The following is a 13,630-nucleotide window of genomic DNA, read 5'->3' as shown; positions in this document are numbered from 1 at the left end:
GGCAATTGGGTGGATCAACAGATAAAAAGCAAGTTTTGTAGGTAAAAGTCCTGGGCTCAAATATGACCTCAGATACTTCCTAGCTATATCACCGTGGGCAAGTCACTTAACCTAGCCCTTATTGCTTTTCTGTTTTGGAACCAATACTCAGTATTGAGTTCCAGATGAGCCAGATTACAAGTCAGAAGGGAAGGGATTAAAACAAAAAGAAAGATTCTATTGTTTGCAGCCCTTCTCTGCACTATCTCCTCACACAAGGTCTGCTCTCTTCGGCCTCTTGGGGTCTCAAGTGTAGCTGCTCTCAGGGGAAGGTCTTTGGTGGTCTTAGCCAGCTACCCAGGACCCAGAGGTGCCTCTCACTCGCTCGCTGATTCTAGCATGCTGGCTCTGAGTCTCAGGCTCCATAGTGGGGTGGGGGAGGGTAGATCAGCTCATTTTTTGGCAGAAGCTATTTCACCCCTTTGTAGTGTGGAAATGCCCAAATCCCACATACCTTCAATACTAAGCCCTACTGTGGAATCCCTTCATTCAGATGAATTCAGTTTTTTTGGCCTTTTTAGGTAGTCTATGTTGGTAGATGCTGAGGAGAGGAAGAGTCCTGCGTCTAAACTGCAACCGTGTTTACCTGGAAGTTTGATTATATTAAATTTAAAAATTTTTGTACAAACAAAACCAATGCAATTAAAATGAGAAGGGAAGCCACAAACTGGGAAACAATCTTCATGAAAACCTCTGACAAAGGTCTAATTACTCAAATTTATAAAGAGCTAAATCAATTGTACAAAAAAATCAAGCCATTCCCCAATTGGGCAAGGGACATGAATAGGCAATTTTCAGTTAAAGAAAACAAAAGTATTAATAGGCACATGAAAAAGTGTTCTAAATCTCTGATATTCAGAGAAATGCAAATCAAAACAACTCTGAGGTATCACCTCACACCTAGCAGATTGGCTAACATGACAGCAAAGGAAAGTAATGAATGTTGGAGAGGATGTGGCAAAGTAGGGACCATTATTGGTGAAGTTGTGAATTGATCCAGCCATTCTGGAGGGCAATTTGGAACTATGCCCAAAGGGCAATAAAAGACTGTCTGCCCTTTGATCCAGCTATAGCACTGCTGGGTCTGTACCCCAAAGAGATAATAAGGAAAAAGACATGAACAAGAATATTCATAGCTGCCCTCTTTGTGGTGACCAAAAATTGGAAAATGAGGGGATGCCCTTCAATTGGAGAATGGCTGAACAAATTGTGGTATCTGCTGGTGATGGAATAGTATTGTGCTCAAAGGAATAATAAAGTGGAGGAGTTCCATGTGAACTAGAACAACCTCCAGGAATTGTGAAAGGAGTGAAAGGAGTTTCTTTCCTGTGAAAGGAACCAGGAGAGCATTGTACACAGAGACTGATACACAATGGTACAATAGAATGTAATGGACTCCTCTACTAGCAACAATGCAATGATCTAGGACAATTCTGAGGTACTTATGAGAAAGAAGAATGCTATCCACATTCAGAGAAAGAACTGTGGGAGTAGAAACAAAAAAGAAAAATAACTGCTTGATCATATGGGTTGATGGGGATACAATTGGAGCTGTAGATTCTAAAGGATCACCCTAGTGCAAATATCAATAATATGGAAATAGGTCTTGACCAATGACACATGTAAAACCCACTGGAATTGTGGGTTGGCTATGGGAGGTGGTTGGGGGAGGTGAGGAAAAGAACATGATTTTTGTAATCTTGTAAAAATACTCTAAATTAATCAATTAAATAAAATTTTAAAAATATGAAAAAGAAAGAAAATGTATTGAAGGACCTAGAGATGTATGGTAGAAAGAAGAGATGAGGTAGGGATGAGGTATGATAGGATCTGAAGGAATGTCATGTTGAAGAGGGATTAGGCTTGTTCTGATCCATCCCAGAGGGTAGGATTAGTAGCAAATGATGGAAGTTGCAAAGAAGTATATTTAGGCATGAGGTTAAGGGGGAAAAAAAGATGCCAATAATTAGAACTACTCAAAAGCAAAATGCACTGCCTCAGGAAGTAGAGGGCTTCACCTCACTGGAGGTTTTGGAGAAAAGGTTGGGTAATCACTGTTGGGGCTATGATGGAGGGGATCTCTTCATGCATGGATTCTATGACATGAGACTTGAGATTATGTGATGTGGAACAGGCCAAAAGTCAAAATACACGGGGTATTGGATAGGTACAAAGTAGGGGAGATTACTCTTTTGGAACTTTGGCAATGAATGGAAGATGAAATGTGGTTCAGAATCTTGAGGGAGATTAAGGAAAACATTTTAAGGATTGTGCTTTTTTACTTTTTAAAAGATAAAGGATGCCTCATTATGTTTGTAGATAAAGAAGAAGATGATGAAGATTAGGAAATTGAAAATGGGGATATGTTGGGGATAATTTATTAAATTTAGGAATAGTCATAGTTTATTTCCAGATAAAACCTATGAAATAGATCAGATCTAAAAGTGGAGTACAAAAACCTGTGCACAACTGTGTCCAAATAAATTCACTAGTGGTGTATCAACAAGGAGACATCAAACATAGTCACTGAGGATTTGTGATGATAATTATGATTACATCTGATACAAGAAATTATAAAATGATTATACTTAAGGAGTCTAGATTTAATGATCAATATAGATAATACAAGAGTGGATCAACCTATGAGGGACAGATTTTTAATCACAGGCAAATATTCACTGCCTGGATTACTCCAAGTGACCAGGTGGGAACTGAGAGGGAACTAGTTTCTTACCATTTGTGATAAATGAATTAATATTATATAATTTTTAAAAAGTCTTAGTTGGCCATGGAGCTGGAGGAACTGATGACTCTTGTGGATTCTGAGTCAAAACTGAGTAGAAAACTAAGGGCTACTGACCTCTTCATTGCTCTCTTTTTTTCCTGTCAGTTACAAAGCAGGCCTACTTTAAATTTCCTTCAAGAGCTTTGTTTGGGACTATGTAGTTGCCCTGTCTTCCACCTGGGCATAGTGGCTATTTGTATGTAGTTGCATCGGTCTCTGTTGTTTATTATTTCTTGACATTAGCTGAATAGGTATTCTGAGATGGAAGTATCCTTGCCATCTTGTGAATTCAAGATATCTAGAGCTCCCATCAATATCCAGAGGTTCCACCTGTGGTCTGAGATGATTGGTGGTAGTAGAAGTTGCCATGGCGTAGTAGTGGAAAATGGTAGCAGACAGATGACAAATGGCCACCTGAAAATTGCAGTGGCTTCCAAAATCAAGATTCAAGATCCCTTGTAGAAGAGGAGAATATCAACTATGGAGAATATCAGCTCTAACAAGATATTAATCCTCCTGGTGCAGCAGAGTTATTTCTAAGGGGAGCACTATGATGACTTCAGAGGAAGGGAGAGAAAGACTGTCAGGACCAGAAGTTAGGAGGTATCTAAATGCCCACGTGTTTGCTCCAGGTTCCACAATGCCACATTTTGTACTTGGTCTGTGACCACTTTTCCCACAGACCCTCGTTATTTGTAGAAGAGTGTGCCCTCAGGTTTTTTTTTAGGAATGTTCTTGTAACTATTGTTCTTGTTATTCTAGTTTAGCAAATCCCCCTTGTAAAATTCATTAAAGGTATCAGCTGATAAACAAGAAACAAATTAGTGAGGGCTCATGCGTGACAGATTGGAAACCCCAATTCTTTAATTTTACCTTTAAATTCTGAGAGCACATAGTTTCTGGGGACTAGCTCTACCCATGCAAGTCGAAATTGGGGAAGTGACCCCAGAGGAGGCATTTCACAAGGAAAAAGTAGACACTGCACAACATATCATTACAGGTTGTAAAAACTAGCAAGTATAAATTGGTGACTATCCAAAACTCACTCTTTTGTGAGATAACAGCTGACAAATACTCAGTATTTCAAATGAAGAACACAAAATATTTTGGAGAACTCCACCAATCCACTATACTAAACTAGACAATTAGTACAAACTAAATTAAAAATTTGAATAGCTAAGAGGTACAGTAGAAAGAATGTCAGGTCTGGAGTCAGGAAGACCTGAGTTCAAGTTTGACCTCAGACACTTACTATATGACACTGAGCAAGTCACTTAACCTCTTTGTCTCAGGGTTTTCATCGGTAAAATGAGCTGGAGAAGGAAATGGAAAACCACTCTAGTGTCTTTGGCAAGAAAATCCCAAATAGGGTCTTGAAGAGTTGAGCATGACTGAAAAAGGCGAATCTAAACTAAGTAATGTGGAAATAACACGGATCTGTAAAGATTTCAGTATCCTTTTAATCATTTGAATCCTATTGTAGCCCTGCCAAGTCTTAGTAATCTCCAAGCTACACAGAATGAAACAATTTCAAAATACAGAGTATTAAGAGAGAAGATCAAAATCATGTGGGAATAGGATAAAGTGCATTTCATCCCTTTTGAGCTGTCTGCTAATGGATTTCTGCTCAGAATGCTTTTGAGTGAGCCTATGGAAAAGATGCTTATATCTATAACTTTTATACAGCTACAAAAAAGCACACTTGTTGCAACAGCTATAGGATTCTACAGGAAGCACTGTTAGAGCTTTCAGAGACCATCTCATCTCACATTCCCATTTTACAGATGAGGATCCTGAGGACCGTGAGGTGAAGTGATGTGCTGAAGGTAGCAATGATTTCAAGCACCAGTCGGGATTTGAACTCAAGTCTTTGAACTCATAGTGAATGCTCTTTTTCTGATTAGCTATCAAGCAAAACAAATAAATACATAAATAAAACAATTACAGCCAGAGTGATGTCCCAGGACTACCGCTGACTGAACTCCTGGAGAGGAAGAATGAGATAATGATAAGAGCCAGCATCTATATAGTAGTTTAAGGTTCTATAACCTTGAATGTTTGCATTGCCTTAGACAGGCATCATCTCTTTTGATGAGCAGCAGAGCGAGAATGTGATGGAAAGTTAGGAAGAATTCTTTAGCGTGCGATACCAATAAAGACAAATGTAAACTAACTTGGTCCTAACAAAGATGTGGTAGATCCATCATTATTCTGAAGCAGAGGCTAGATAAATAAACAGACACGTTTCCCCTACAGAAAATAGTTTAAGAAATAACGAAAGAGTGGGTTGTTTATTAAGGAGGAAAAGATGGTTCCCAGAAGATTAGTTTGGGAATGAGTATTGAAAGGGAGGGATTCTGGCTAGTCGTGTGAAAGTGATGTTCATGACCCAGAAGTATCTCTGTAGCTGTATCCTCCGACACATAGTAGGTGCCTAATAAAATGTGTCTGTTACTTTATTTATCCTTGAGGAAAGGGGAAAAGGAAGGGAACAAACATTTGTTAAGCACCTGTTAGTGGTGGTAGGTACTGTGCTAAGCACTTGCAAATATCGCATTTGATAATATCACTCTGGGAAAGTTTTTGCAATTTCAGAACTTGAGAAATAGAAATGGACTCTGAAATCCTGTATTTCGGTGCAATAAACTCTTGAGGCATCCAAGAGATGTTGAATCTCAGAGTCTGCCACTGAGACACACCAGGCTTGACTCATGCACTGGAAAGTTGCCTCATTTTGGTATCATGAATTAAATTACCACTATTTGATCAATTCTTGCTAGAGCCTCAGAAACCATTCTATTGACAGCATCTTCTTCAGGGCTAGTAGAAGTATTCCAGGTTTAAGTAGTCACATAGAAGGAAGAGCTTTAAAATAAAATGACGGAGAGAATAAATTGAGAATGGACAGGTGAGACCTGGGTGGACAAAAAGAATAGAAGTTCTTCTCTAAGTCCTACCTGGGAATTACATCACAGGGTTATTTTGGGACATTTTGACAGAATAAAAGATGAAGAGAGGAAGCCTAATAAGTAGGCATTTTACAATCACCTTATCAAGGACTGTCTTTGTGGGAGACAAAGCAAAGATCATGAACACCAATTTACTGGTCCAGCTAGCTGGTGAAGTATATTGAGCCCTGGGCCTGGAGTCTGGAAAATCTGATTTCAAATTCAGCCTCAGACAGACAGCTAGCTGAGTGATCCTGGGCAAGTCACTGAACCCTGTTTGCCTCTGTTTCTTTATCTGCAAAATGAGCCAGAGAAAGAAATGGAAAACTATTCCTGTATCTTTTCCAAGAAAACTCCAAATGGGGTCATGAAAAGTTATTTACTAAAATGACTAAACAACAAACAATGACAACAACAAATTTTTGGCACAGCAGAATATGCGATCATACAAGGCAGATCCAGAGCAGCTGTAGAGCAAGAGGAAAGATGCTGCAATAATTCAGAGACAGACAGGCAAGTCAAGGACAGGATGAGGTGGAAGATCCTAGTCTGGGCAGAAGAGATCTCAGGCAGTTAGTCATCTTAACTTCATTGAATACACTAGGTTATATGATTGTCTACTCACAAGCCTTTGAACCATGGGATCAGATAACTTTTTTCCCATTAAAAACAGGGACACAGAGAGAAGCTTTCACACAGCAGGGTCGCAGCCTTTATTCTGTCATAGGATGTCAAAAAGAAGGGGAAAGAATGCTGGTTTTCTTGGGTTTGGCCCCATTAACAAAAAAATGAAATGAATTTTATCTGGATTCATTTCAAAGCAAAATCTCCACCCTGACTAGGCAAAGGAACCGGATTGTATGTTTGTTTCTTTGTATCAGTGTGTATTCTTGCCTGTCAGCATCTGCTTTCACACAAAACAGCTGTTCACATCAGAAGTTTGGATTATAAATCTGCTCCAGGGCTTGCCAATGAGAATAAGGCTAATTTGGGGTCATCAGGAAAAACCTGTGGCAAAACGAAGTCTTTGTGGAGTTTATCTGCCAAGATCTTGGGGCAGCTCCATCGCTGGTTTTGGCAGGTCCTGAGTTCTCCTAAGAAAGGTGAAGCATGGTGGAGTGAATAGAAGGCAGGATTTAGAGACAGGCATCAGGCGTGAGCTAGAACCAGGAGGGCTAGTGAGAGGAATTATTACATTTTCAGGGAGAAGCTTTTGCACCTCAGAAATCAACAAATGCTAAAATCGGAGCTTGATTTTGTTGTAGATTTTGTAGACTTAAAAAGTGATGGAATAGGGGTGGCTAGGTAGTTCAGGAAAAGAAAGCCAGGTCCAGGGAGGTCTTAGATTCAAATGTGGTTTCAGATATTTCATTTTCCTTGTGTTTTCTACTGTTCTGCCTTTTAACCAGTACTTAGTAGAGATGCTAAGGCAGAAGGTAAGGGTGAGTAAAAAAATGATGGAATAAATATTAATAGTTAAGTTTAAACTAAAAAGGTATGTCTGCTATTCTTTTTTTCAAATCAGAAAGATGGTTATTAAACATTCTAATAGGGACAACTAGGTGGCACAGCGGATAGAGCTCTGGGTCTGAAATCATGAAGTTTTATCTGTCTTCCGGGGTTCAAATCTGGCCTCATATAATTAATAGCTCTGTATGAAAAAGAAAAAAATAAACACATAGAAAATTTTAAAAATCAAATAAGGATGAGATTATTTCTGAAAATGGGACATAAGGATTATATATATATATATATATATATATATATATATATATATATGTATAGTATCTTTGCATGAAAACCCCAAACGGATCATAATGAGTCAGATTCTACTAGAATGACTGAACAAACATTATAGCCCTTTTCTAGAATCTCTCCTCAGGTGATTACTGGTAGTGTGAACCTCTCTGAAACCCACTTTCCTCATCTGAAATAGAATCATAAGAACAGTTAGCTTGGAGAGTTACTTTAAAAATCATTTGAGATCATCTATGTAGGACACTGTGCAAACCTGAAGGTTAACATCAGTTATTATTTTGTGGGTTCATTTCCATTAGTAGTAGGTAAGTGTCTCTACTACATGCAATACTCTGTGCTTGTCTGAGAGGAAGCAAACGAAAAAGAAACAGAACCTACTCTCAAGAAACATATTCTGTGGGTACACCTTCCCTTGCCCTCTTGTCGTTGAGAGGTAAAGATAAAACTCTGGAAGCTATCCGATTGGATTTATTAGGGACCTCACTCTTCTTCCCTGATACAACTTAACAGACAGAACCTGATGTAAGGGTGTGCTTAGGATGCTGGGAAAGGGTGAGGAGAGGAGAGAAAAGGAAGGCTTGAGTAGAACTGCTGTTCTCACTGGATGCTAAAGTAAGCCACTAGAAAACTGCAAACCTGGCATTATCCATTACAGAAAAAAAAAATAGAGGGAGAATCTCCTTCAGAAATTGGCTCTAAGTCAAAACATATCCTAGAGTTTCTGGCAGAGAAAACACTCTATCCACCTTTGAGACAGCCACCTGGATGTCAATCCACCCTCTCAAGATAAACAGCTACACCAGACAGAAGCACTCCTTCCCCTCCTGTGCAAACAATCCCAAATGGATGACAGAATTCTTCAACACCCCCAATTTCACACAAACTGCCAACTCCCCAAAGAACATAAATAATAAGATAATTTATCTAGAAGGGACTTGAGGTCATCTACTCCAACTTTTTAATTTTATAGAGGAAGAATTAGGGTCCAGAAAGGTTAAGTAATTTGTCCAAAATCATAGAAGCAATAAGTGGAAGAGTTTGCATTTAAAGAGATGAGAATCGAAAAGGATCTACAAAAGCTAGATAAATTCACTGCACTCAGTGGCAAATAAAACAGACTTAATTATGTTTACTTAAGGAACTTGGTTCGTTTTCTTTGGCCATTTCAGTGAAGAAGTCAGAACAGACAGAAAGAAAAATAGGATGAATTCACCAACATTTCTGCAATGCTTTATTTTTACCAGTGAAAAGGGAACCTCACAATTTGAAAACTAAGACCACCTCTCTGGCATGAATCATGAGACAGTAGTAATGCCCCTCAAGAAGTACAGTGAGGTGGCCCAGTGGATAGAGCCCTGCATTTTGATCTAGGAAGACCTGGAATCAGATCTTGCTCAGACATTTATCTGCCAGAAATTAGGCAAAAATATTTATTCTCTACCTATCTCAGTTTTCCCATCTTTAAATTAGGGATAATAAAAACACCTAGCATACAGTATTGTTCTGAGGGAAAAATGATATAATATTTGTAAAGCATTTAGCTCAGTACCCAATACATAGTAGATACATTTTTATCATAATATTTAATCATAATTTTTATCATAATAATGGCAATAATGATAACATTATCACTGATTTTGTTTTCTTTTTTAAAAAATCCCCTTTCCCTCCCTGAAATAGATTATAAAAAAGATCCCTCAAGGTTTTTAGGACAGGGTTATCTACAGCAGTGGCATCAAATTCAAATAGAAACAGGAGCCACTAAACATTACATAAAATACTGTAGGTTATACATTAGAAATCACATATTAACATTATTTATGTTTATTGCATTGTAATTTATTTTGTTGAACATTTCTCAATTGCCATTGGTTCATGCCGTATTTGGGAATGTTGTGAACCCCTTTTATGTATTTGATCAGCATCCATCCTTGTGGAAATGGACATAATACTCCAGATATGATCTGACTAGAAGAGAGCACAAAGGGACTATGTGGTGGGGGAAGGGTGCTGTTATTTGTTTAACAACTACTTCTATCAGAAAAAAAAATATGTGTTGTTTGCAACTTGCTGTGGTATAAATATTTACATTGAAAATATAACAACTAGGGGGCATCTAGATGGTTCAGTGGATTGAATGTCAAGCCTGAAGATGGGAGGTCCTGGGTTCAAATCTAGCCTCAGACACTTCCTAGACTTGTGACCCTGGCTAAGTCACTTAACTCCCATTGTCTTGCCTTTACAACTCTTCAGTCTTGGAACCAATGTACACAGTATTGATTCTAAGACAGAAAATAGGGTCTTAAAAATAAAATTTAATAACTAGCTTTCAAGCAATGCCACTCAACTTGCTGTTAACTTCAGATTTGATAAACATGACACTGAGAACTTCATCAAATACACAGGTAAAACTGATTAACATAAGCAGGTCAAAAACAGGTCCCCAAGGCACTCCTACTTTGACATCAACTCATTAAAGATTATTCTCTGGGTCTCGAGTAGCAGTTCTCAAAGGATAGTTTGTGGAACCTGGGGTTCTCTAACATCCTTCAAGGTCCCCAAGGTCAGAACTATTTTCATAGTAATACCAAGATATTATTTGTTTATTGAAATTCTCTCCCATTTCCAACTGCATATCTATTTAAGGCCAGGATTTTCTTCATATACTTCAACCAAAAATAATCTATTACAACAGATTGAATGTAAAAGTAAGCTGGAGAATCCAGCTGTCTTCTATTAGTTTAGATATTGAAGACATTTAAAACAATAACCCCCCCTTTGCACTAATTTTTGAAAATAAAATTATTTTCCCCTAAAATACATTAATATGTAATAAGCTTAATGAGTTTATTAGTATTAAGCTTAGTATTTAATAGGTGATAAGTTTATAAGTAATCAATAATTATTTTAATAATTTGACAATATAGATAGACATAATACACATAAGTAAAAACTTTTTAGGTTCTTTGAGTGTAATATCTGAGTGTAAAAAGTCCAAAACATTTGAGAAATGCTGATCTAGACATTTAATCAATTCCAAATCTGCCTAATTGTATCATGATCTAAACCACTTCTCCTTGTCTATAGAAGCATAACATGAGGGAATATGGCAAATACTTTAAGGAAGACTAACTAGGTCACTAAACGTATAGCCAATACAAGAGGAATTAGGTTCCCTTATTACTAGGGAAATACTAGGTACTTTGTCTTTGAAATTACTTTCTGTATATTCTATATTTATCGTGTGTTGTGAATAAGGAAATAATAATAATAACCAAATCAATATTGTCAAAATCAGATTCAAAGATTTTGAAGGCATGTTTCAGCTCTTTAACACATTTATAGGGCTCGTTTATGAATTTTGGAAATCATTTTTTTAGGGAGTCCAAGTCTTGGGTGGTGAAAGACTTGTGTACTTTAGAGTCTCCATCAGTAATTTTTGTCACATCACAAGTCAGGATTTTGTGAGCCCCTGTGACCTCAGTTGATGTGTTATCTGGTATTGTGCTCTGCCTTGTCAGAAACCTTGTCCTTAGCCATAGTGTCATTTGTCTTGTCTGTATCTTTCCCTGAAGCAACTGTGTCCCCAACCATATCTTTATGTGTTTCAGACCCTTCCCTAGCGTTGTCCATTTCTCTTTTAGCCAAGTATTCACTGCACATTTTCTGGAACAAGTCTTCTAATTTGTTGTCCAATACAAGTATCTGTGCAGCTTTCCTAGGTGTTAGCTTCTTTAAAATGGTCCTTAAGTAAGAAAGGGTCTCTATGGCCATGAGGATCATGTATACTTTGGTCACCACCTTCCAAACTATGGTGTTTGAGATTGGTATCATGGTAAGGAATGACGTTGTGTTGGCTACAAGTTGTACTGTGTCCATCATGACACTGGTCACCGTGTTGTAAATAATACAATACACCCAGTAAATCATAATTGCCATTAGTACAGATGCCCAAAAGATCAATTGTAGCATCATGCTTTCTTGTTCAAACTCCTCTGTCCTAGCCCTTCAAAATATGGCTACCCTTGTTTTGGGGTTCCAACTGACGACCTTCTTTCAATTGCCTAGGATAGATTCTGGCTTTTCTGGGGTGCCAAATTGCAATAGTGAGGGGAACTTAAAAGATGAAGGAACCAGAGAGCAACTGTTTTTTAGGACTGAGTTCCGTGTGATACTTCCTCTTCCTCCACTAAGCTGAGCAACTTTAATGGAGTCAATCAGTCAGACCAGAGGTTAAGTTTATTACCCACAGTTTTCCTTCTAAACTTGATGGATTGAAAATACCCCCTCCCCTCTTGGCATAGACGGAATCAATTCTGTTATAATTCAAATTATCTAATTTATTTTGAATGGAAGGGAGAGGGGAGAGGGTAAGAGGAAAGGTCCCTACTATTTCCTTTCTAAGTACAATTCTTGAAGGCTTGGCCAAGGAAAATCTCTTCAAGGAATAGGGCTTTCAGTTCCACTAAATATAGTCTCTATTCCAAGGGTTGTCTTCAGTTGGGCAAGAAAACTTCATTCAATTCAGTTCAGGCAAAAGGGTTTGAGAAGAATATCTCTCTTATTTAGTTCTCTCAGAGTCCTAGATAAGAAGACCAGAAATCTTTCTAGCTCCAACAGCTTTTTTGAACCTTAATGGAACTCTCCCATCCCCCGCAGGTCCTGAATATTCCATTTGCCCCTCAAGAAGCATCTTCTTCAAATTTCATGTTTCCCTTGCTTTTGTCCATTTCCTTATTCACAGTGTGTTTGTAGCTATTTATAATGTATTTTTTCTTTCATTAAAATATGAGTTCCTTATGCTCAAAGGGCTATAAAACTGTGTATACCCTTTGTTCTTATAATATCACTACTGGTCTATATGATAAATAGATCATAAAAAATGGAAAAGGTCCTATTTGTACAAAAATATTTACAGCTGCTCTTTTTGAGATGGCAAAATATTGGAAATTAGGGGGTAGCTGTATGGCTCAGTGGATTGAGAGCCAGGCCTAGAGATGGGAGGTCCCAGGTTCAAATCTGGCCTCAGACACTTCCTAGCTATGTGACCCTGGGCAAGTCACTTAACTCCCATTGCCTAGCCCTTACCACTCTTCTGCCTGGGAACCAATGCAATTCTAAGATGAAAGGTTTTTTTTTTTTTTTAATTGGAAATTATAGGGATGTCCATCAATGGGAGTATGGCTGAACAAATTATGGTATATGTTGGTGATGGAATACTATTTTGCTTAAGAAATGATTAACAGGACAATTTAAGAAAAATGCTGAAAAAGATCTACATGAACTGATGCAGAGTGAAATAAGCAGAACCAGGAAAACACTGCTCACAGTAACAGCAATATTGTATGAGGAGAATCTGTGAAAGACTTAGCTACTTTCAGCAATGTATGGCCCAAGACAATTATGAAGGATAAATAACAAAGATTGCTATCTACCTCCAGAGAAAGAACTATCAGAGTTGGTTGTAGATGGCAAATTAAAGCTTATTTTTTTTCACATTTATTTATGACTTTATTTTGGGATTTTGGTTTTGTATGAGAATTCTCTCATAACAATGACCAATAAGAGACTATGTTTTGCAAAATATGTGTATTACCCAGCTCAAACTGCTTACCATCTCTGAGAAGAGGGAGAGGAGGGGGTGGGGAGAATTTGGATTTTATAATTTTGGAAAATGTATATTGAAAATTGTATTGCATGTAATTGGAAAAATAAACTATCTTTGAATAAAAAAATAAATAAAATTGAGTTCCTGTAGAACAAGGACTGCTTTTCCTTTTCTTTTCAAACCCATACCTTTGTAAGATTGTGGTGGCCATTGATAAAATATTAACCCTTACGTCAGAAAAACTGTTAGTAGCTTTTGTTTACAACTGGGTAGATATATGAAATATAGGAAGGAGGTAGGAAAAAATCACCCAGCTACAAATACCCTAATCCTAGACCACAAATGCAGATCCCAAAGTGAGTCTCACCAGAATCCAAAGTCCTAATTAAGAAGCTGAAATATGAAGAGCCTGGAAATACTGAAAAACTTCTGAGAGCCCTCAGAGCACATGAGGCTAAGACCACTAAGAATCTCACCAGAGCTGACACTGAA

This window comes from Monodelphis domestica, chromosome 4 (genome assembly GCF_027887165.1).
Source record: "Monodelphis domestica isolate mMonDom1 chromosome 4, mMonDom1.pri, whole genome shotgun sequence".
In the NCBI taxonomy this organism is placed as follows: domain Eukaryota; kingdom Metazoa; phylum Chordata; class Mammalia; order Didelphimorphia; family Didelphidae; genus Monodelphis; species Monodelphis domestica.
Note: the sequence above shows the minus strand (reverse complement) of the source record.